The following is a 27,020-nucleotide window of genomic DNA, read 5'->3' on the forward strand; positions in this document are numbered from 1 at the left end:
ATCTTTAGCCACGGAACTATATACAAACGACTCCTGTCCACTCTCCCACCAAACATGAAATTTGGAGTGCCTTGATTGTAACTAAACATGTTCACTCAACCGTATCGGACTTCATTTTAGGCGCAAAGTATAGTCACGTGACACTAACGCACGTATGTTGCAGGAATTGCACTCTCTCTCTCTCACGCACACATTCTCTCTTCTCTATGTATATACATATATACACACATACGCACAAATATATATATATACATACATATATACAGATATATATATATACACACAAACAGACACATACACACACACACAGGCGTGACTGTGGTAAGAACCTGGCTTCCCTTCTGCAGCCTTCCTTATTCACACCCATTGCGTGGCACTTTGAGCAACTATCTGCTACTATGGCCTCGGGTCGACCTAAAGTTTGTGAGTGGATTTGATAAACAGAAACTGAAAGAAGTCTGCCGTATCATATACGGTCCGTTTCTTTCATTTTCCGTCGATCAAAGTACAGCGGGCAACAGCAATATGCCTTCGACGACTCAGTATGTCTAGCGAGACATCCTCTTCTTCATGCATGAACCTGATGTGACACAAACTGCACAGATTGATGCAACAGAATTGCACATGAGTTGACATATACCATTAGTCAAAATTTTACCCCCCCCCACACACATACGCCCGCCCGCACGCACGCACACACACATACACACACACACAACCAAAATCTTTCGTTCCATTATGCCTGCTGCGAATTGATTTGCTTCTTATACAGCTTTCACTCTGTTTTTTCCAGAATTATGTTCGCGTTCTTCCAACATATATTAATTTTCTTGAGCGTTAACTCCATGATTTGATTTTTTAAATAGAAACTGAAGGGACCAAAAATATAGAGTTAAATATATTAAGTTATTTATATTTATGTGTTATGTTCTCAATTTGTTTGTACATATTGTGAATAAAATTTAGAAGATTAAATCTAATCTTTTTATTAATAATACATTTGAATTAAAAACAAGGCCGCTTCTGAATTTGCGATAAAATTGAAATGTCTAAAATTTACATGTTTTATATTTTCTTATATTTACTTATTTAACTCTCGACCACTGTAACATAATTGGATTTCTATATCCAAATATTCGGGCTTTTTGTCACAGTGTTTTCGAATCTTGTTCATTCTAATTCTTCTTCATATGACACATTGACGGATCGTGTTCTCATAGACGTGAATTCATGAAAATCTATTATCAAAGCTTCAACAACATCATCGTTATATACTGTTTACTGTACTACTGTTGCACTGCAAAACTATAATTTCGATGGACGGCTCAGTTAAATGTACTGCCAAATGATTAGCAGATACAACAAGGAACATACAGTAAAAACGTACTGTACATATCGACACAGATAATTTATTAACTGGATAGTTAGTATCCTTGTAGATAAAAAATCTTTGGAGTCATTGTATCCATATCCTGTTTCATCTACAACTTCGTACACGTTGACAATAGAAGCAACAATATCGACAGTAGGTACATTTGTATTCAAAATATATCCAGCATGAACTGTATACTGTATCTCCTTTTTAATAAATCAAATAAATCAAATCGTTAGTAAGATAACTATCGATACTAACGTCGATATCACTTATAGCTCCACAATAATCTCCACTGTTCATTATATCTAACACAACCGACTATATAACTGGCGTTGGCTATAACATCTGCAGCAGCAATCTCTTCATCTTATATCAATCTCATCTCAAATCAACAGTATTAAGAATTCCACCATAAATTCTAACTGCCGTTTTTCTTCTTCAGTAATAACACTGACGTTCTTATCATTAGTATTTTATTTAATAATATCATTATCACAATCTGGAGACATTGCATATGTTTATTAAAGTATATAATTTATTCTTGTATACCAGCAGAAATATGGGAGAAGTGTGAAGTGTTGCAAACAAAATAACTGAAAAGAAGTTGTTGCGAAAATATACAGTGATATGCATTCCTTTTTATTAATGACAATGTCACAATTAACCGAGGGTTTATTTATTTTATGTGTAAGTAGCTAACGTCAGCTTACCATAAAGCGTCACTTCAATGAAACGTCTATTGAATTATTGAAGTGTTATATTAGAACACTTGTTATATGAGTGATGCTGTTGTTAGATCACTTGAATATAATTAGAGACTGTGTAACTTCGAGTTATATTTCATATTTGTCATCTGTTATAAGTAAAGTAAACATGCCTTGGAAGAATCAGGAAGTTTATGTTTTCCAATTTCACATAATCTCATACATCACCATAACTTGCAGAAATAATAATTTATACATTTTATAACTGAACAGAAAGAATAGAGACAAAGGTCTTTGTTTTGATTTCTTACAGATATTCATGAAATGGATTGATATTTCTACGGCCATGAAAGAACAAGGTTTTCGCTCGTATGATAATGTAATACGATGAACAAAATCCTACATTTGCTTCTAATATTTTAGAAAACATTCTCGTAGTATCCTATTTTTTTTTTTTTTGCAAAACTCATGATCTCCAGGGTACATATATATTTTCAAACATTTAAGCGTCATATAAAGTTGGATATAGCAACTACATAAGAATATGTACGTATTACTTAAAATAAATTGTACAGTAGCCAAACATACCATTATTTAAGAGCTCATATTGTGTGTGTGCAGAACGTTTTTCATTGGAGGAGAGCTTTAGTAATGTTCAACAATATGAGTAATTCCATACAAGTATAAACATTTCTAATATCATATGCATAATATATACATGTGCTTTTAAACGCTTGATGCTGCAGTATTTCAAATTATTTTGTTCTGAAAATATTCTTAATTTATATTTATTTGTATTTACTATAACAAATGTGAAAAAAAAAACATTTTATCTTATACTTCTTTCGCATAAAAAGGAATATTAATATATCGTAAGTGAAATATAATTAGTAAAATGTTAATTGTTCTATTTTTTAAATTCCATTCATTTTCCTTCCATAATTACGAAGCATCTTTTGTAGTCCCCTACAATATGAACAAACGTTCCGTCAATTGCCTGCAGAAAGATACAACTAATTAGGATATAAGAATGATAGTTAAAAGTAAATTAGTGATATATATATTATGGTAAAAGGTACAACAATTTTCATTACGTAATAAAGACTGTTGTGACGCTGGAAGAAACATCGAAGTGGTAATTACTTTCCTGATATCTGTAAAGAAATTGTATTTATTGGCATCCTGGAGACCAATACAAATTATCAGTGCTGTCGCCTTTGTGTCGTGAACGTAAGAGAATAAATAGTATAGCACTTCTGTTATAAGTAGCATTTGAAAAAGTTATCTTTAACTTTTCAGTGTTTCGTTCCCTCTCTCCCCCCTCTCTCTCTCTCTCTCTCTATCTCTCTCTCTTCTCCAGATACGTAATCCAAGACGTTCAATTACGTGTCGTGTAAGAAATTATATATTAAATAAAATACATTTCTTGATAACCTCGATTTTCTTCTTTTACATGTGTCACATGTGCTCATATGTTTCGTATAATGCCCTTTGCTTTGGAACGATCGCTGATCCAGAAGCTAATCCGATGCTAAAAATAAGCTATGTATAATATATAAAAATATATACACACATAAGACACACATACACATACTAAAGAAGACTGACAAAGAATAAAACAAAAGAATCAATTTATAAATATATCGTAAATAAAATAATTGAATAAAAACATGGGCACAAACAGTGTAGTAAGTAAACTTATATACACACACACACACAAAACACATATTCTAATCATACACACGCACACACACATGATAAGGGATAATATCACAGAAAGACAAAATGGAATAAGCAAAAGAAGAGGGGACACTTTAGAACAAGATACACTTTATAAGTCATAGGATGTCTGACCAGGTAGATTTGCCAGTTTTGTCGCCGACGGCCAAATCATGAATTAGGTTGTGTTGGATTACATGTTAACAATAAGCACTGAAAGCGATCTCACATATTATTATAATTATTATTATATCCACCAGTTTCGTCTCTACCACAAAGTTATAACTACTAATAGTGCTCTTATTATCATTCCAATTACTATATCTATTACTATAATGTTATTATGATCATCCTCACTACCATTATCATTAACAAAATACCACGGAAGGTAGTGGGATGAATCTCAGATTTCGGGATTTAAAAATTTCCGATACAAAGACTTTCCTCTCGAAGTCGCGAGAATAACTACCATTTGAAAACTGGGGCGATGTTATCAACTTCTCCTCTCCCTTGAAATTACTGATCTTGTGCCACAATTTGAAACCGATATTATGGAAGGAATATGAAGGACTTTGATCTTATATCTGCAGTTTTCTTTTCTTTTCATTTTCTTCATTGTCTCAGTGTCGCAGCACTGAAAGAATGCTAAGTCAATATGAGTTTGTTAGTTGTTTTCAGGTAGACGTAAATGATATTAAGTATACTATATTAACTATTCGAATCGTCACTATCTCATTTAAGAATGATGCAACTGCATGATTTTAACAGGTTTCATGTTTTATCTTACGGTGCTTCTGATCTGTGGAAGAAAAGCTATTCCCTATTTAATTAACATATGCGCGAGCGGCATTTATAGATCCTAATAACCATATCAGAAAATTTTCTTTTTCTGTGTCTCTGTATACACACATACACACATATATGCCTGTATATGTATGCATGTGATTGTTTATGTGTGTACATGTATGCATGTGTGTATATATGTGGCTGGGGTATGTAATGTCATCACTCTGCTTCAGCTTTCTCAAATTTTCATCAGCATAAAACAATAATCGAAGTCACTTGCATAAGTGATGTACGCTTGGTTGAATCTCAAAACTACAGTTATAAATGAACATCTTCATCACACATTCATGCTTTCACCAATGGTTATGCTATATAAAATGCAAATGAGACATGCATACCACTGCATATAATTTATTGAATGAAATTATCTACAATGCAAACATACAATAGGTATGAAAGTTCAATTACCGAAGAAAAAACAATTCCTAATATGGATTGTGATGATTCATGCAAACTGGTGCAAATTGATTATTAAGAATGACGAAAGAATGAAGCAAAATAGTAGAGATGCTGCATGGTTCGTTATCATGAAAAATACATTGTAACAGCGTTTCATCCAAAGCATTAGAAATCTTAAATTCCTTGTCAGTGATAACAATGCTTTCTAATATCCTTTCCTATTGGAATCCGATATCAATAGAATTCATGATGCATGATGGCACATAGAATTGCATAACAATCAAAGAATTGCAGGGGAAATATCATTTCACATATCAGCTTCTTCTTTGCGCTGAAATTTTATATCAGTTATATTTACCTTAGCGGAAACAGTACTCAATCCATATATTAGCGTTAAATTTGTTTGTCTACTGGTCTTTGTTTCATTTGCCATTATGAGTAGTCACAAGCCCGCACCCACCCAAGCATACATACGTACATACATATTTGTAGATATATATATATATATATATATATATATATATATATATATATATATATATATATATATATATATATATATATGTATATGTATATGCATATGTGTGTGTGTGTGTGTGTGTGTGTGTGTGTGTGGCGTAAGTAGTTGTGTAGGCACAGGAGTGACTGTGTGTCAAGAAGCTTACTTTCCAACGACATGTTTCCGGGTACGGTCCCACTGTGTGGCACCTTGGCCAAATATCTTCTTCTGTAGCTTCGGGCAGACCAAAGCCTTGTGTACTGATTTGGTGGAAGGAAACAGAAAGAAACTCGTTCGCATATGTGTATGTGCGCGTGTATGCGTGTGTGTGTGTATTTGTGTGTGTGTGTGTATTTGTGTGTGTGTGCGGATGTGTGTGTGTGTGTATTTGTCCCCAACCATGGCTTGGTATTGGTGTGTTTATGTTCCCGTAACTTAGTAGTTCGGCAAAACGGACCCATAGAATGAGTGTCAGGTGTAATAAAAAAATACTAAGATCGATTCATCCGACTAAAATGACCGCAGTTTAATAACTGGAACAAGTAAAAGAATAAAAGAATATATATATATATATATATATATATATATATATATATATATATATATATATATATATATATATATATATATATTCTTTGAGATTGTCTCGTATGGAGCATTATTATGGTATCAAAATGTGTGCAAGTACCAAATTTCCTTGGAAGTATAATGTTGATAACAATAATATCGTAGAGAATGGGAAAACATCTGGAAGAAAACAAACTTTTCCCGGAAGAGCAGAAGAGATGCTACAAGGGCTCATACGGATGTGAGGATCAGCTTGTAATCAATAGTGTCATAAACTAAAGGCAGCCACACAAGGAAGAAGGGTGTAAGTATGGCCTGAATCGACTACTGAAAGGCTTTTGATAGTATTCTCCACACAGGGATCCTAGAAACACTAGCTATGAACAAGGGTGCACAAATAAACATACAATATATAAAACATTCCATGAAAAAATGGCAGACATTTCCACAGCTCCAGACAAAAGGAGGACTCATAAAGGTCAAAGCCATCCCCATTGGAATAAGAATATTCCAGAGAGATACGCTCTCTCCACTCCTATTCAGCCTGGAACTGACACTTGTATCTGACATGCCAAACAGAACTGGATGTGGATAGAAATGTTACGGCAAAACAATCGATCATCTCTTGTATGTGGATTATCTAAAACCGTATGCTATAAATGATAAACAACTGGAAACATTAATACAGACAATACATAGATGCACCAAAGAAATATACCTGAATCTTGGCTTATAAAAATATTCTAAAGTAACCTTGAAAAGAGGAAAATTAGCTAAGAGTAGCAACATCAGATTAGTTATAGCAAATGAAATAAGAGAATTAGCCCAAAGCCAGACACACAAATACTGAGGAATCGATGAACTAGATATGATACAACACGCACAAAAAAAGAAGATAAAACAGAATACCCTAAACGGGCTAGATTAATACTGAAAACAAATTCAATGCAAAAAGCAAGATAATAGATATCAACTCTATAGCCGTCCCAGTTATAAGTTTTAGTTACAACATTCTTAACTGAACTCTAAATGACCTTATCAAAATAGACAAGAAAACAAGAAAAATAATGACAGGAAATAAAGAAATCCAAACTAAAACTGGAACAGCAACGGATTATGATAAAACGATGGAAAGAAAGGCCCCTTCATGGAAAATATTGGATTAAGCTAAACAGAAAAGAAATACACAAAGCAAAATTCCAACTTTAGCTGAGAAGCTCAGGACTCAAGAGACTGAAGGATGTTTTTTAGCAGCTGGAGATCAAAGCCTTCCGACCAGAAATCACCTAAAATATGCAAGAAAAAGAAATAAAACAAGTAACTGCAGGATATGTGATGATGGAGAAGAAACAATAAATCATATTGTCTCAGTACGTTCAATCCTGGTTAAGAAGGAATATATTCGCAGACACGACAGAGTTGGGACCTATATACACTGGAAGATATGCTAGCATTATGGAACGACAAAAATACAAGATGGTATTGGTACACGCCATAAAAGGTCACAGAAAATGTGAAAGCAACACTATTCTGGAATATGCCAATACACACAGATAGAGGAATTAAGGTCAATAGGTCAGATATAGTTGTCAAAGATCACCAAGGAAAAATGCTTTCTAATCGATGTATCACTACGAACAGATGACAATGTTTCTCTAAAAGAAACGGAGAAACTTTCAAAACACAAAGATCTGTAAGTAGTGGTAACTCGAATGTGGAGCCTAAAAACAGAAACAATTCCTATCATAGATGATAAAAAAAACATTCAGACACATATAAAACAAATAAATCAGGACTTACAAGTATATATAAAACAGAAATAATAGCACTGCGAGATACCGCATACATCTTACGTAAAACACCTTCAATACAGTGAAAATAAGAGCACCACAAAAAACCACAGCACATACCCAAGGCACACAGAGCTGCGATCGGTAGTGCAGTGAAAGCTCGAGTTAAAAATAAGATTAGTGAATAATCACAATAATAATGATGATGATGATGATGATGATAATAATAATAATAATAATAATAATAATAATAATAATAATAATAATAATAATAATAATAATAATAATAATAATAACAACAACAACAACAAAAATAATAATAATAACAACAACAATAATAAGAAGAACAACAACAACAACAATAATAATAATATTAATAATAGAGTCTCAGCTCCATGCTGAATAATAACAGAGATGTGCTACACCGAGCTCTCCATTCAAGAACAAATCTAATATAATAACATCTGTGAGATGGGATAAAGTAATCTGTGGAAGACATGAGGGAAGCGGCCATTTAAATAAAATAATTACAAAAATTAAACTTTACTGCCATGCAAAGCACAGTTTCTCCTATGCAGGATGTCTCAGTGAAACATGTGCGAAACACACACGTGAAATCAACATCGGAAAGTTTACAAATTACAAAATATACATGGAACAAATCAGTAAGTATAAAAAAATGAGTAATTACGCATACACTCGAATGTGTACACAATCATATATATATTTTAATACTCATAGGACTACACATACATCCGATTGCTTACACAACGACGTGAAATTTACAGGACACACATATGAATATACGTGTCACAAACAAAGCAAGATATAAAAATAAAGCAAAACAAAAATTTTTCTTTTTTTCGAAACAATACAGAGTGCACAATTCAAAAGTTTAAAAACACCACAAAAATATGCCCGGAGATAAATCTACAAAAAAAACAAAAAAAAAAAAAACAAAAAAAAAACAGACGAATACAGATCTGTTAGTCTAAAGAAGCTACGTTACGAGCAATGTTTTCATTCAGAGAACTTAGAGGCGTTGTTGTCTCTAAAAAGTAACCCTAAACGGACAGATTCTTTCCATAATGTCATCACCTAGGTCACCAAGAGTCGCGTAATCGAGTGATGATCCAGAATAGACACCAAAAATCAGCTACTGGTTCAAATCTTCCCGAAACACAGGAGCTGGAAGTACCGCACAACCGAAATATACCAACAGATGGCCATCCATGCTCGTCATCAAATAACCAATAGATCAAGAATGAAAATGGTCTAGAGGATATAATAAAGAAATCCTTAATGCCTTCTATCATGCCATGTAATTCCCCACGAATAAATCTAATACTGTACAAACCTACTTAAACTGGGGACATAAACACCTTGAAGTAAGACACTACATAGGCAGTAACAAACTCGTCAGCGTGAGAAGAAACATTATGAAAAAGACATTTCTAACTAAATCAGAGATTGATCAAATTAAGCAGTCAGTACGGGATAAAAGTAATGATGTTGCAACTAAAGACGATACTACAGAGGAAATATTTATAGACCAAAGCAGGTCTGATGAAAATGCAACACTGATTGAAAGAGTTAATGCAACTGATAAACAAAATGAAATACTCTCTGAACCAACCATAAACACTAAGGCAGATCAAAATCAAATAGATGAAGAACGTCACACAGAAATTGATCCAATAGCACTACATAACCTAAAAAATCAACTCATGATTGAATGACTGAAAATTATAGAAACCAGTATGAATGAAAGTGACACTCTCCCAAAAATTCGCAATTCTAGCCAAAACCTGAAAGTAATTAGTAAAATCTGCCTTGCACTTAAGGCTATAATTTCGTTAATGATATTGATATTACAGATCTCGACCACCCTAACTATGCATCCGCGAAAATCTCAACGATTCTGTGTGGTGGAAAAATTAAATTAGAAAGCGACAACATTCCCGCATAAAGACCACTTCGTAAGAGCGTATTCAACACCAAATTCAACTACTTAGGTCTGACATAGAATGTTTAAAAGACCTTAAGTCTGACAACACTATCAAACAAACAACAATCCGAAACCCATACTTAACATCGATACCACTATAGAAACTGTCAAACAAAAGGTATGTGCAAAAGCTCCCCGTGTATCAAGGTATAAAAAGTGCGTTAGATTCTTCAAGAAAAACATGTTAAAAAAAAAAAAGAAGCGAAAAATGTTTACAGGAAGATAGGGAAAAACCAGTTACAGTAAAGTCTATGCCATCAAAAGATGAAGTGCGTGTATTTTGGAATGAAATTTGGGCAGAAAAAAAAGCACACAATTAATAGAGTATCTACAGGATTAATAGAGTATCTACAGAATTAGACTTCTTAGAAGAGCAAATGCGTGAGGGTATCAAGGAAGAGGCCGTCAGCTTCTGCTCTCATGAAGTCATGCAAATGGAAATCTTCACGAAAGAATAAAATTCTAACTTCTGGGTGAATGCCTTCCCAGACAGTCATGAACCGCTAACAAAACTTTACAAACATGCTTTGCAGCAACCTAATATGATCCCTTCTTAGCTAGTTAATTTTGTATCATTCCTACTTCCAAAAAATGAAGAAATAAATGAACCAAAAAATTATCAACGCATAACGTGCTTAACAACAATGTATAAAATACTAATATCTGTCTTGACTGAATATAATTATAGTTTTTTAATAGTATGTGGCATATTCCCTAATGAGCAAAAGGGATGTAAACGTGAGTCCTATGGTTGTAAAGATCAGCTACTCATCAATAAGATGATCTTGAAAGATTGACACAAACGACACAAACATTTGTCGATAGCCTGGATAGACTTTAAAAAAGCATTTGATATTCTATCACATAGCTTGAAATATATAAAATAGCACATATTCTGCGAAACGTTTTGTCTGTAAACATGAGAACATTGAGAACCACACTAACTTTGAACAGTGACAATGAATTTCTCAATGCTGGAGATGTAAGAATTTCATGTGGCATTTTCCAGAGTGATTCTCTCTCACTATTCCTGTTTTGTCTAGCCTTAATGCCTCTCTCAATATTGTTCGATGATGTACAATACGGCTATAAAATGTTTGATAAAAATATAGATTATCAAAGATGATTTAAAGCTCTATGCAAAAAAATGATCAACAACTACTGTGATAACATCAGGATGCAATTTAGCCTCGACAAATGTGCAAAATCTACCTTAATAAGAAGAAAAATGATAGAAACATCCAACGTTATTCTTGACCAGCAGAATGCCATAAAAAATTTAGAACCAGGTGAGAGGTATAAATACCTAGATGTATTTGAAGGGGACGGACTCAAACATTCAGTGGTGAGGGAAAGGATCAGAACAGAATGTTATCGCAGGGTAAGGGAAATATTCAAGACAGAACTGAATGCAAAAACCATGATCGAAGCAATCAGTACTTTAGGCATAAAGGTCATGACTTATAGTTTCAATATTATTAACTGGTCAATTACTGAAATATGTAATCTTGACTGAAAATTACGAAAATTGTTGACAATGCAAATAATCCACCACCCTAAGGCAGATTATAGAACGACTTTACCTGCCCCAAAAAGAGGGTGGCCTTGCACATTTACAGCTAGAATTAACAATGAACATTGACACTATTGGCCTAGACACCTACTTAAAAAGCATGAAAACAAGAAAGCATCATACTCAGTAACAAAACAGGCAAAGCAATATCTAGGTGAATTCGAAATACAAAAAACTCCAGAATTAAATATATTAGAAACAAGCACAAAAATGCTAAACATATGAAACCCCGTGCGAAAAATGCTATCTTAAATATCCCTACTGATAAATGGCCAGAAACTCCTCTCAAAGGCAAATACCCAGGGAGTGCTAATAGTGACAATGTTGACAAAGCCCTTACCCATCAATGGTTAGTGTCTTCTGGGTTAAAATCAGAAACAGAAGGGTTTATCATAACGGCCCAAGATCAATACCTACTTACAAGGAACAACCAGACCAACAAATTAAAGAACAGCAGTAGACCAAAATGTAGTGTATGTAAACAACAAGATGAAACCAAACATCATGTTGTCTCCATGTACAGTTTTCTTGCGCCTAAGGAGTATCTCGACAGGCATGATAAAGCAGCACATTATATTCACTGGGTAATTTGCAAAACCTGGACTTACCCCATCATAAATCTGGTGGAAACACAAACCACTTCCAGTGCTTGAAAATGATTACATCTCACTCCTCTGGAACTTCACCATTCAAATTGATAGAAAGATAGATTCAAATAGGCCAGACATTATATGAAAAACGCCAGACAAATATCGTACCTCCTCATTGATCTGACTGTCTCATTCGACATAAATGTATCTGTCAAGACCTACCAATAACTGAGCAACTATAAATTTCATGAAATAGGAATTGGCAAAATGTGAAGCCTCAAGACTAAAACAATATCTGTTGTCACGGGTACCGTAGGAGTGATAGCAAAAGGGGTTGATTCATACTTAGCTCAGATACCAGGAAACACCAAAATGGCAGAAATTTAAAAGACAGTGCTCATGGGAATGCCCATATTCTACGTAAAATACTAAGTAATCTCAAATTATTAAACAAACTTTTAATTTTCATATGTTTTCTTAAATGTTCTCTCGAACAATACTATGCGTAAAACCAAATATATGAGACCTTGGGCATAACACCAGCATGGACTTCTAACTCGTCTCTTGAGTTCTCTGAGTGAGATTTGGAGTCAACTTGTACAAATACAATGCAAAAGTCAAACATATAATAATAATAATAATAATAATAATCCTTTTTTACTAAAGGCATAAAGCTTTAAATTTTAGGGTTGGGGTCTAGTCAATGGCATCGAACCCAGCATTTCACTGGTACTTTTTTATCGACCCCGAAATAACAATAATAAATTTGATGACACAATAGACCATCCCGTCTCTGGATGTCCAGTGCCGACACCAAACGTATACAAATGTCGCCATGTTAGAGTAGGACATGATTTACATTGGAAAATATGTAAACAGTACAAAATCAGTATTCTTGCTTACATCATCCTGAGCAAATTGTTGAAGGTAAAATGTCACTGTCCTCTGGAATTTTCCAGTCAACAACGACAGAATGATCCAGTCTAATCGATCAAACATAGTCATTAAATACTCAGAAGAGAATACTTGTAGATTAATAGTTGTAAATGTTCTCACTGATAAAAATATATGTGTAAAGGAATTTGACAAATTATGTAAATATAAGGACCTGGAAATTGAAATATAAAAGATGTGGCATCTTAAGTGAGAACTGTTCCTGTTATTTTGGATGCCCTAAGTATGATGAAAAAGGTATGACAGATACATCTAGATAATATCCCAGGGGAAACATGTCTCAGAGATATCCAAAAGATTGTACTGACAAGTATTGTCTATATCTTTGCAAAATCCTTTCAATTTAAATGTCTGCCACTCGTCTTACGAAAACTGATTCCTGACATGGCTAAGTTAGTTTTACTCCGCTTTCGAGCTCTAAGTACAGCTTTGTCTACCAGGTGTTTAGACTTGTCACCTCTTTCACTTACGCTTGCAACACTTCTGCTTATGTGGCAGGACTCCATTTCTTCCAGATGTTCGTACATTGACTCGGCGACTATTTCAGTCAATAATTTCCCCATAAGTGGCAAGCAGGATATCGGTTTGTAATTGTCTACCGCATTGCCTTTTTCGATGTTTTTCAAGTACAGCACTGCCCTACCCATTGTCAACCACTCTGGTGTTACTTGGTCGGCATTTAACCAGGTGTTGAGTTGTACAGCTATTCGTGCATGATGTTCACCAAATCTTTTGATCTAATAGCCTTGAACTCTATCTGGTCCTCGGGCCTACCAGTTGCCCATTTTTTTTGCTGTTTTCTTTCACTTCCCTTACTGAAATGATTAGTTCTGCCTGTTTTGGACAGTTCTTGTAACCAATCAGCATCCTTCATGTGGGTCCTTGTCTTTGCACCAAAAGCTTTGACTTTCAATGTTATCTGATATCAACTTTTCATCTGTACACTCACCATTTATTTCTTTGTATAATCTATTCTGCTCTATGTTGAATAACTTATGCTGCTGAGATCCCTTCACTCTTTGGTCGTATCTTACCACCTTTGCTTTCTTTGCAACGAGGCTTTGTTTCAGTTCCTCCATTACCACTTCCAGACCCTTTCTGTCAATATCATACTTCCTGTTCAGTGCCGTGTATTTTCGTTCTCTTTTGGATTATGGAATGTATGAACCTATTTGGTATTACATTCAATGTTGAGCGATTGCTTGGAAAATTTATGACGAAATGGAGGACAGAACTGGTAGCATATGGAAGACGTTTAGGGACAATAGGAATCAGGAGAGGCATCTTGCAAGGGGACTGCCTGTCCCCACTGATTTTTGTTCTGTGCATGATAACACTAACACTGATTCTCAGGAAATCAAAATCTTGGTATTTACTCAAAAGCCGTTAACAAAAAAATCATCCACTGGTTATTCATGGATGACATCAAGCTTTATGGTAAAGATGGATCCCAAGTGAGCTCCCTCGTTGATACGTTGTATACTTTCAGTGTTAATATCAGAATGGAGTTCGGACTGAAAAAGTGTGGTATGTTAGCCTAGAAATGAAGCAAAATCAAATGTTTGGACGGGCTAACGATACTATCGGGGGAGGTTATGAAGTAAGTAGAAGAGACGGGCTATAAGTACTTGGTGACATTGGAAATTGATAAATTCATGGAGATAGAAGTGACAGAAAAATTTAAGGAGGAGTACTTGCGCAGACTGAAACTGATCCTTAAGTCGAAATCTAGATTCTGTAATGAAAAATCGCTTTGCCATGAGGCCGATGCGAACACCACCTCTTGTCTGTATTCAGACTGGGAGGAAGGAAATTATTCTTTTTTTCTGTTTTTTTTCTTCGGTTGGGACGTCTACGACTAAACCGGCAACCCGGCAGAACTTGCTCTGTGAGGTTGGTGTATGAGTTTTGCTATTTTGACACACTACAGTAAGAAGAACAAGACCTGTATAAAGGCGGAAGAAATGAATGTGGCTGTAATGGAGTACTACGTTCTAGGTAGTCCGAGAAATTATGATGACGTACCAGCTAGGGAAGATAGAAAAAGAATACACAAGGCATGGAGCAACAGAAGCCTATTTGAATTAAGTTAATAAAACCCGTGTGACCAAGCTAGAGCTATCAGAAAGAAGGAATGGTCATCTTCAGTTGAACTAGAAAACATTAAGAGACGAGTGCTTAACGGTGAACGGAAGAATGAGGAAGAGAATGCAGATAATGATACTATACCAGTAGAGTTAATGGGAGAAAACGAGCAAGAGGCTGAGATTATCGGTAATTTTAAATGTAATCATTGATATTTAGATCTCCGGAGAACAGAGCTTTTAGATGGGGTTTAAAATAGTAGACAGAATGAAACTCAATGAATGGGTCAGGAAGATAAATGATATCACTGGTAATATCAGGACTGACAACATTATAGACACCGACAATCTGATAAATGCAATCGCCATCTTTATAGCTCGGAAGTTAGATTTGAAATGTCAACATAACCTGAAGTAACCATGGTGGAAAAGGAGAATAACGCAGTCTGCTAACGAGACTAGGAAACATATTAATATTCTGGAACGGAAAAAGAAGAAATGAAGTTCAGTGAGTGAAATATGTTGAGCTAGAGAGAAGGTATAATGTAAGAGAAAGGGAATCAATCTTATGATTGAGGAATTAAAACATAGGTTGAAAGCTAAAGCACATAAACTAAAGAGATGTGAACAGAGAATTGAGCGGTACAGATTAAACAGACTTTTCGAACAAAATCAGAAACTGGTTAGGAAAGAAAGAAGTGCTTTTGGGGGGTAGTATGGACATTTTCTTTGTCTATCTATGACTTGCAATCGTACTTTCGAAAGTACTCTGTAAACGCTACACCATCCTGTTTCATAACTGAATTCTGTCATAGATTTCGATACACCGTCTGGCGAAAACGGACTTATAGTGTTTCATGACTTTTTAAGACATAGCACCATTAACTGTTGTTCTTTTACTTGTTGCTGAAGTAGTTGTTTCTGCAACTCCTGTTGCTTTTCTTGCTGCTACGTTTGCAACTGTATTATAGAAGCTAATAAGTCTTCCAACATTAACAACTTTGTATAACAAAAAGTAAGCTTACCTACGTGAAATTCGAATACTCGTCGCCCATATTGTTGTAGCGCCATTTGTTATGACGATACTTTTTTGCATTATAACCGTGTAGTAACAATAAAACATATATCGAAACAATAACAATAAAATAGTAACAATAAACAAATAACGAAACTAAAGTTAATACACGGAATTCAAAAACATGTTTTGTGTATCTTATTTCGTAACCAAAAAGCAGGTGCAGATTATAAGCATTGAACGACCGATTTTGATGATTCACTAGATCCGACCTTGGATCTTGAAAGTTTGCATAAATCATGGCTTAGTTAAATGAGTTGTGACTCCAAATGTTGTCATCAGTTGTGCAGCGCTGTATTGTCTAATTTGGTTTTGAAAGTCCTTGTAATCCTCAATGGCTGTGGAGGTAGAGGATAGCAGGGTGTTTAACCTTTCCACCACTGCAGCACAGTGCAGTTGTTTTCCCAGGCCACTTCCTCACTTTTGCAACTATGGAAACTCTTGTGTCATCTGCATAATGAACTGCTGGATCATAACTGAAAGCTGCTTCATACAATTTGCTTCTCTAAGCTGTTGCAACTGATCTTCGATCTGCGGTGGAGTTCCTATTCCTTGTCACCTGTGCATACCTCTGTTAAACACTTTCAGATACTCTGGCTTTTGTAGTGCACAGTCTGTTCGTTTCTTGGTATACTTCCTGTTCTGCATTTGTCTCTCTTTCCCTGGATAGAGACATTCTTTTGACTGACTCTGACATTGTAGACAAATTTGACACTTTCCTTCTAGGCATAGTTATATACGTATACAAAAATACACTTTTATGAAAAAGTTTTTTAAATATTGCAATATTTAAAAAACTTTTTCATAAAAACATCAGAATGAAGAGCATAAAATATGTTCTGGGTCAAATTATTCACGCACCACAAGTATGGAAGCAATTGGTGAATCCGTTTTCGCGTGAAAGCGAATACACACATATCTCTATGTAAGGGAGATAATCAATTTTTGAAAGTTATCTTACTTCTCCACGTAACTCAGGAATGGGTCATTTCTGCTTCCACATAGGCTGTTACTCATTATGTGAACATTTTAAGAGTTTAAAACCATCGCAGGAGCATAAGTAATGTATATTCTCACTTTGGAGAAAATAAGCTGAAAATTCCTGTCGTTATAATCTTTTACACGCATACACATACACAGAGACAGAACGATATATATATAATTGATATATATTCACATGTGCACGTGTGTGTAAATGTATGTTCTTTGTGAGTGTTTTTTACGTTGTCAATGCGACAATACTTACGAAGAAATAATCTTTCTATAAGTTCCTAGTAAAAAAAAAGTATTTTATTTAGAAATCAATTAAGGGTTGTCAACAAGAAGTGCATTAAGCTATACAATTTTTGTATAGGGAAAATATATCTCTTATAATGATAATGATGACGATTTTGGCGATGAGTACTCTTATGATAATGATGATTATTCACTCTGCTTGAAAGGGGCGGAGTGGTCATGGTTGGAACACATTTGCTCATAGCTCTGCTTCAACAATGTTGATCTCGTGCAAAAACGGCGACCACCACCACTACTAGCTACGACAATAGCTTAAACAACAACTTACTCTTTTGTGTAGTTCCAAGCTGATAATGGATTCATTCCGCTCATGTTCGGATTCGATTTTTAAATATTTTTCTTTTTCCCTAAATTGATAAATGGTAAACAACTAGAAATTTCCGAAAATATGCAAATATTGTATTAAATTAAAAATGGTTTGCAAATGAACTTAAATTATTAACTCATCCCTTCTTTTTCGCCCACGTATTTCTGGGACACAGTCCTCAACCATACCTTTCTGAAGGTTCTGTCAGAAGCAACCATGTCCAATTTATAAGTCAGAATCCCCAAGGGAGACCATCCAACCATATTTTAGGTGGTCTACCCCAGCGTCACCTGTCGTGGTTTTTGCACACAGCACCTGTCCTGTGACTCTTTCCTGAAACATTCTTACCACAAACCTAATCTCTCTCAAGTCGGAGAAGTAGCGTCTCTATTTGAAGTATTTCTCTGTTCTCCAATTTCTTACTATTTTTTTTTTTGCAATAACGCTGTACCGTTGTAAAAGGAATAAATTTTAAAGTCTCACTTCAAACCTGACTTATAGGTGCATGGCTAAGCGTCCCTTCCCTCACATACATGCACAAAAAAGTTGTGAAGGAGTCAAATCAGTAGTTCTCACTCTTCCGATTTGTGGCACAAAACATTAAAAACTACTGACACAATTTAAAAGTTACTGGCGCATTTTGCTTGTAGCTGACAATATACTCAAATATTTATCATATTTTTTGCATTTTAGATTCCAATTAATTTTTATCGATCGGGTATATTATGAAAGACATAACACATGTTAACATTCTAGCTGTTCTTTTACATGATTTACTAAGGATTATACATCATCCAATAAGTTCTTGTTAATTTTTCTTTCGCAAGCTGGAGTATGGTTGAAAAGAGATTTACCGGTTACTTCTTATTTAGTGCATTTCGTTCTTTGCATCTATCTAATTTTGCTGTAACAGTTATATATCTCTTCCGATTTAATCATTTATTGTGCTATAATATTCACTACGATTCATTATGTTAATAATATTAAAAAAATCCCCCAAAATAGGAGAACCAACGGTGTCATTTCAATTAACGCATTAAGGGTTCTGTCAATATATTTCTGCTCAAATAAATCTGGAATCCCATTTCATACACTAGTATTAGTGTGTGTGTGTGTGTGTGTGTGTGTGTGTGTGTGTGTGTGTGTGTACAACATGATATATCCCAGCGGGTGTGGATTTACGGTGGACCAGTGAGTTCTGATATAATCACTATAATCGGTTTCTGAAGCTATAAGTTAACGATCTGTATATATATATATATATATATATATATATATATATATATATATATATATATATATATGTATATATATTAGAAATATAATATTTCTAAATCTCTCAGAGATATTTAAGCAGTAGTAGAGCGATAAAGTTGTAGTATGTTGTCAACTTAATGTGACAATCCCAATAAGGGAACACACTACTGCTGTTTAGCCCTAGGAAGCTGGACCGCTTCCTGTCGGCCTTGACACAATTACTGTGTCCTTAAGTTTGTGAAGGGGAGACAAGCTCCCCCACCCAGCCTAGCCAGCATTCAGGGACATGTTTCTGAGTCTTTGCTCGTCATCAGCCTGAAGTAGCTTGCCAATTCTCTTTATTACGATAATAATATCTTACATAGATTGGACAATACAGGACACTACAAACATTTAAGAATTGTCATTTAGTGAGTCTTTTTAGCTTTTTTTTGAAAAAAATATACGTTTAAAAATATATATATTTAAAAATTTTTCTACAAAACTTGGAATATTACCAATGGTTTACACCTAATTCCAGGGTACACCAGTCTACACCTTTGTATTTTTTCAGGAAAGTTTTAAGTAGGGCCGCTCACTCGCAACTTCCTTCCTACTTCCTTCCATCTTTCCTCATATACTCTTCTAGACAGGTGTCTTCTCTCCAGCCCTATCTTGCTTTTCAGGTGGTACCTGAAATAGTATAGCATTCCAGGGCCGGAGATGAAGGTTCTTGTCTTCATACCTTGCATTCGAGTTCTCCATGCACACTCTTTCATAACTGCGACTGTACATAGGAAACAAGCCTCACCTTCCTTAGGTAGTCCGGCGGGCGGTGCATTCTTAATCACAGACTCAGCCGATAGCTGTACTCTTCCTAGGTGCGACAGCACGTGTTCGACGTAAATTGTCATCTCCGAAAGATGGGTGCACTGAACAAGAGCGTGCAGGATGGTTTCCTTCTCCTGCCCGCATCTTGGACATTCGGGTGGCACTGAAATCCCGTGCCTGGACAATTTCTCGTGGACAGGTAAAGCATTCCTGAAACACTGCCAATTCAGGGATCTTTGGTAATTATCCAAATACCCCGCCCTGAAAGTGTTCCGAAACAGGTTGGATAGCTGGTTCTCATCGAGCCCCAGTGTCTCTCCTAGCACGTCGTCACTTTTAAACTCTACCAACCCTTTGTAAAACGCAGAGGTGGTATTCCCGCTGCCGGCCTTACCCGCCTTGTGGATTAGCTCAAGTGCCTGCCGGCATTCCTTTTGCCATTCAGTCGATTTCTGTCTTTTAATTAAACCGGGTTTAAATCCCTCTAGAGAGGCTGGTCGTGGAAAGAATTCCTCGGCGAGCAAATTCCACACCTGACCACCATCCAGGTAAGACCAGAGATGCCTTAGTCTCAGTGCATATTTGCACATCAACAACCACGGCATCCCTAGGCCACCCTTTAACGGTTCCTGACAGCACACGGAGCGCCTCACAAGCGGCTTTCCCCTCCACAAAAAGCGGAAGAGAATCCGAACCAGCTTGTTTAGCCACAAATCAGGGCAGGGGACGACGGTGAGGCGGTAGGTGATAACTGACGCAATAAACGTCTGCACCACCTCCGCCCTTCCTTTCAGGGACAGCGCCCTTCCAGACCAAGTCCGGGATAGCGCTTCTACCCTGTTCGTCACCTCGCTCCAATTTTTCTCCGTCTGGGAGTCCGGACCAAACCAAACTCCGAGCAACTTAACAGGGCCATCCGTCCAGTGTCCAACAACACTGGACGTTATCGGCTTGCTGCTCCAGGTGCCGAGCCGCAAACCTACAGACTTGTCCATGTTAACTTTTGCCCCTGCCACCGTCTCGTATCTTCTGATTGCCTCTGCTACGCGAGGTAGCTGAGTCATCTTGGATACGGTGATGGTGACGTCATCCGCATACGCCGAAACACCTTTACCACATCCGATTTCATTAGTGGTGCTTCCCAACTTCTCCAACCTCCGCAGCAATGGCTCGAGAGACAGAACATACAGAAGCGGAGACAGGGGGCACCCTTGACGGACTGAACGCCTGATCTCAAACGGCTCCGACAGGTAACCGTTCACCTGAACCGTGGATTTGATGCCACCATAAATGGCCTTGATCCAACCGCGGAAATCCGGGCCTAGCCCAGCCGCCTCAAGGACTGCCGCCAGGTACCGATGATCAACCCTATCGAAGGCCTTACTTTGGTCTAAATGGACCAATGCCCCACCTTTACCGGAAACTTTCCCCACCCTGTCTAAGGTGTAGCGTAAGAGATGAAGATTGTCCTGGATCGACCTGCCAGGAATGGCACATGTTTGCGCCCTCCCGACAAGCTTATCCGCGACAGCCGTCAACCTTTTTGCTAGCACCTTGGCCAAAATCTTTAACTCTACATTCAGTAGAGTTATGGGCCTGAAATTACTGATATGGTCCCCCTTGCTCGGGTCTTTTCTGACCAGCGTTACCACTCCCCGACTCACAGAGCAGGGAATTCTCCCATTCTGTTGCCAGTTCGTGTACACGCCAGCCAGCAAGTGTCCGAACAAGTCCGGCATTGCACTATAAAACTCGTAGGGCAGACCATCCAGTCCCGGCGACCTGTCCCGCGCGCTCTCTGCCAGTACCTCTTTGACCTCCGCAGCTGTGATCGGCCCTTCACAACGCTCCACCTCACTTGCTGAGAGTCGCGGTCCGTCAGCCAGGACATCCCTTAAGGGCTCCCCATGGTCCAACGTCTCGTTCGTCCCAAACAACCGTGCGAAATGCTGATGAAAGGCCTTCTGCATCTCCTCCTGTCCTTCGATCCGGCGCCCCTGTTCGTCAATTAAAGACTGCACAGAAGCATTTCTGCCTCTCCGACTCTCCACATGACGGGCCCATCCGGCAACATTAATACCTTCTCTGCCTACCGCGCGTAACTTAGCCCTGACTCTACTACCTTCGTGTTTGGCTTGGAGGTGACGGAATAATACCGACCTCGCCGCCAACACTCTGGATGCAGAGCCTGATACTATGGCCTCCTCTAATTCCTTAGTTAGATTCCCTTCTACTCTTGCTCTCTCTAAACTTAGCTCTTTACTAAATCTAAGAGACTCTAAACGTATGGCTCTTTTGAGGGCGCACCACCATCTGTTATTAACGATGGCTCCGCATAATGCCCTCTGCACTAATTCCTTCACCCGAGCACGGAAGACTTTACTAGTCAAAATAGACTTGTTCATCTTCCAGTACCCGGGTCCCTGTCTATGACACTTAGCTAACTGCATCCTACATGTCACAAATTTGTGATCCGTGTAGGAAGTACAGTGAAATTGTGGACAACTAACTATATCCCTATCACTGTCTTTTATAATCACCCTATCTAAGTAAGACCTCTGTGAACCGTCGTTATTAGACCACGTCCACTGTGGAACGAACGGTTCATCCAGTCTATATCGGTCTACTAGTTTATAGCTTGCTAGTAGCCTTTTTAGGCCAGGGCTTTCCCTTCTATTGATTGAGCCACCACTATCCACTTGCGCGTTGAGAATAGCGTTGAAGTCTCCTGTTAAAACTAAAGTTTTCGACGTCGCTAGGAAATTTTCCAAATCTCGAAAAAAAACCGTTTGTCTATTTTCTTGCGGAGCATATAGTGCTACCAACCTGAAAGACTGCTTATTCGCGTGTGTCACATCCAGAACGACCAGCCTACCTTCTGGGTCTAGAAAGACTGCACTTACCTGTACATCCAAGCTTTTTTTGAACAGTACCACAACGCCCCCACTCCCTCCTTGACTCGGAGAAATAACTTTCTCGTAATCATTAAGAAGAGGTGAGAACGCCTGTGGGCCGTTCAGCTTGGACTCAGTCACCACACATATATCTATCTTTCGCGACCTGAGGTCGTCTAGGAGGCATGTCTGCTTCCATTTGGACCCCAGGCCACGAACATTTATACACCCTATCTTAACTTCCATGAAAAAAAGTTTACATTACCTTTGCAGGAGGGGTTTCACGACTTGCATCGTCCCCTCCTCCGGTATCTTCTATGACTGGTGTAGCCGTTGGTTTTAAAATAATTTTTTCTTTCACGACATGCTGACTCACATCAAAAATATCGTCAGCATATCTCCGTTTGAATTGTTCGTAGTGTTCGGCACTTATTCTCGCCAACCGTATGTGCGGCGGTTTACCTTCAATCGGTCCCATTATCGTATAGTTTTTTTTTGTTATTAGTTCGTGTAATACTTCGTTTTTGATGGAGTACGAAACAATTCTTTCTTGCGGGGGTTTAGGAGCGGGTTTCAATTTGGGAGTGAACGAGGGTATTTTTTCTTGTATGTTTTGCGTTTTTTCTTTTTTTCTTGTAGGGGGAGGGGAGTCTGGGCCAATGGGTTTTTTCCTTTTGTTTTTGGCAACTTCAAACTCCGCTTCTTCCTTACTTTTTCCTTTTTCTATTACGACTTCCGGTGTTTTCGTTTTTCCTTGTTTGTCATCTTTTTTAAGTTCAGTTTTCTCCGGTATTTCTTTCTCCCTTTGGGGAGGGACTTCTTTTTTTTGGTTCGGTTTTTTTATTTTTACACATTCGGAGCGCACGTGGCCCTTTTCTCCACATTTAAAACATCTGGGCCTCCGTCCCTCCACCGACACTCTTGCACTGAGACCTTCCCCTATAAATATCCTGTCTGGTCTGGTCTCGAGGGTATCGTTTGACGCTAGAACTATAAGCTCTAGCGCCTGCCCCTTCCAATTGAGTGCGTTCCTTCTTCTCATTGTGAGTACTTCCACTTGATCCTCCACGTCGTAAATTAAAGCTTCTACCAACCAGTTTACGTCATACCCGGGTGGAATGTCTTCTATTGTGATTTTCGCAGTTCTCCGACCCAGGTATGTGGGTAAGAGCATTACCTCTTCGGTTTTCAACGTTTGTGTTGATACTACTTTCGCAATTTCTGCGGATTCGAATTGGGCCTCTACTGTAGCATTTCGAGGCCCTCTACCGACATATTTTATTTTTTCCCACACAGGGGCAAGACACTTTTCAATTGCATCCGTTTTCATCATCATGATGCGCCTTTCTTTGCAATTGTACACTTTGTAGATAACGGTTCTTACCGCCAACTCTTGGATAGTTTCCTTTGGCGGTATTAACCTTGTTATGTCGTCTGTTTTCCTTATTAGATTTCTGTACTTGTACCACTGTTCGGGTATCACCTCCATTGCTTCAAATTGTCCGCCTACGGCGGAAGAAAAACTGCTGGCCTTTTTCTCTTCCTTGGTTACTTCTGGGTCTACTTGAAATACTTGTGTATTATTGAAACAAATTTCTTCTTGTAAAAGAGGAAAGTCCTCATCACACAGTAGAAAGGTCATTTCGTTATCCATATTGAAAAAGTTTTCGTTTTACACGATGGTAGTTTGCTATCTCTCTAAAAGAGAGCAGCAAAAAAGAAAATTTTTGCCCCGCAGGGCGCAATTCCACAGGAACAACAGTTGAAACTTGACAAAAATCACACCAAACAGCAACAAAAAGGACAGAAACAACTCACTAAACTAGGCAGAAGCAATTCAAAGCAGTACGACGAGCCTGAAGTAGCTTGCCAGCTGGATAGAGAGGCGTGTTTCTCCTTCACAAACTTATGTAAATCACAGTGAAGTTCATTCACTGATCAGCAAAATTAGAAATATAATATTTCTAAATCTCTCAGAGATATTTAAGCAATAGTGGAGCGATAAAGTTGTAGTGTATTGTCAACTTAATGTGACAATCCCAATAAGGGAACACACTACTGCTTACACAGTAATTGTGTCAAGGCCGACAGGAAGCAGTCCAGCTTCCTAGGGCTAAACAGCAGTAGTGTGTTCCCTTATTAGGATTGTCACATTAAGTTGACAATATACTACAACTTTATATATATATATATATATATATATATATATATATATATATATATATATATATATGTATGCATGTGTGTATGTGTATGTGTGTGTGTATGTGTGTGTGTGTGTGTGTCTGTGTGCGTGTGTGTGTGTGTGTGTGTGTGTGTGTGTGTGTGTGTGTGTGTGTGTGTACAACTTCGAAAGTGTTATCGTGTAACGACTAAAATACGTATTTCAAGAAACGAAGCAAAACTAATGTAAAACGAATGCAAAGAAAAAAATGTTTTTCCAATGTTACTACGCTAACAAAAGATTTTGGCCGAGACTTTATATTGCATTCGCAACGTCTGATTGTGGAAACAATAAATAATAATGCTTAAATATATTTTGTTCACATCTGCTTCATTAGAACTAATATTTAAATGAATACGTATTGATTAATACATAAATGTCAGCGATAAAGCTGGACCTTTATATATAATGTAACATAAAATAATTTATGGTGATGAATGTGTCATAAAATCAATTATATATAAACATAAACCTGTCGCTGATGCGACAATAAAGTATATTTCACAATTATACAAATGTGTATTAATTTGATATAGAATTTTAATGAAATATCGAAGCAGTTTTCGACAAAGTCTCCGAAACTGAGTCTGTCTACTGACGTAGATAAAAATGTGAGAGGAAGGAGAGATATAAAGAGGGAGAGAGGGAGAGAAAGTGAGGGAGAGAGAGTGGTTATTCCATGCCATTTATATACTATGATAAATTACCGACAGAAATCATTTTCATACCTGACAACTAAGCTGTATCTACGATGAGATTTGAAAGCAGTTTTGTTGCGAACATATTGAAGAATATTGCAAATATACATTTTCATAATAGCCAAGGCAGAAAAAAAATTGATTGGAATGATAGTACTGTTTTCTTTGAACATCTACAAGATCAGACAGCAGACACTGACATTTGAAGACAAAAACGGGCAACTGATAAAGATAAACGAGATATACTGCTTATTTCTAAAATACCGTTCCAAGTGTAATGTGAGATTGACATCAACAATCAATCATCCACTCTATAACGTTCAAACACCATATATAAGAGATTGAAATGTATGGGGATATTTGACTTCATAAATGTATATACGTAATCTGTTTCTGTATTTTTCCTTCTGTAGTGCAGAGAATGTCGCAACAACTTACATCATTCACAGACTGTGTCCTTGCATCGCCAGGAAATATCTAGTTAGAGTGAGAGTTAATTTTGATTCTATACTTCGTTGGTTATTCCGCCCATTTTGCTTTTTCATTATTTGAATAGAAATACGAAAGCATATGCAAGACTCATCGAGTTTCGCTGTCATTTTTCAGGGACATTCACATAAAATGTATATAGATCTTCAGCACCTATGTAAATCTATAAAGATTTAGATAATAAAATATATGCATGAACAATATAGAGACTATCATATTGATGAAAGAAACATGATCCAAAGTTTCCTTACCGAGCAAATATGCATCTATCCCTTATTCAATGCTTATCTCTTCCTAGTACTATTCAAATTTCCATTCAAGTAAGATCATATTAAATTTCATGTTAATGTCTTCGTAAATCTCTACTCATTGACGAATAGGAACAAATTGAACGACACAACTATATTCAGCGCTGCTCTTCTCTGCCCCTCCTCAGTGGGCCATAGTTCTTAAAATGTCCCGCTAACGCCATGTATTTAGTTTAAGTAAGATCATCTGTAGTCATGTTTCAGACAGGAATGTTCTAATAGTGGTGTAAGACTATGTTTTCATTTGTTTTTCATCTTCCGACGTAGATGCTTTCTGTCAGACCGCAGTGAGCGCTAATTGAGCTATTGTTCTCTATTTCTCAAATCCACTGATAGACTTCGGTGTAGCACTATGATAAAGTGTGTCCTCTACACCCTTTCGCATCTATTTAATTTGCATGCAGATAATATCATATTCCACTACCCTAAACAATTTGCATACACGCTTTATTCACGTGTAACTTTGTAACTTTATGCTTAACATTATCTGTTTTCATGACAAGAGTCACGATTACATTAGTCAATGCTGACTTGAAAATATAGTCATTTTTATT

This window comes from Octopus bimaculoides, chromosome 9 (assembly GCF_046866305.1).
Source record: "Octopus bimaculoides isolate indiv1 chromosome 9, ASM4686630v1, whole genome shotgun sequence".
NCBI lineage: Eukaryota > Metazoa > Mollusca > Cephalopoda > Octopoda > Octopodidae > Octopus > Octopus bimaculoides.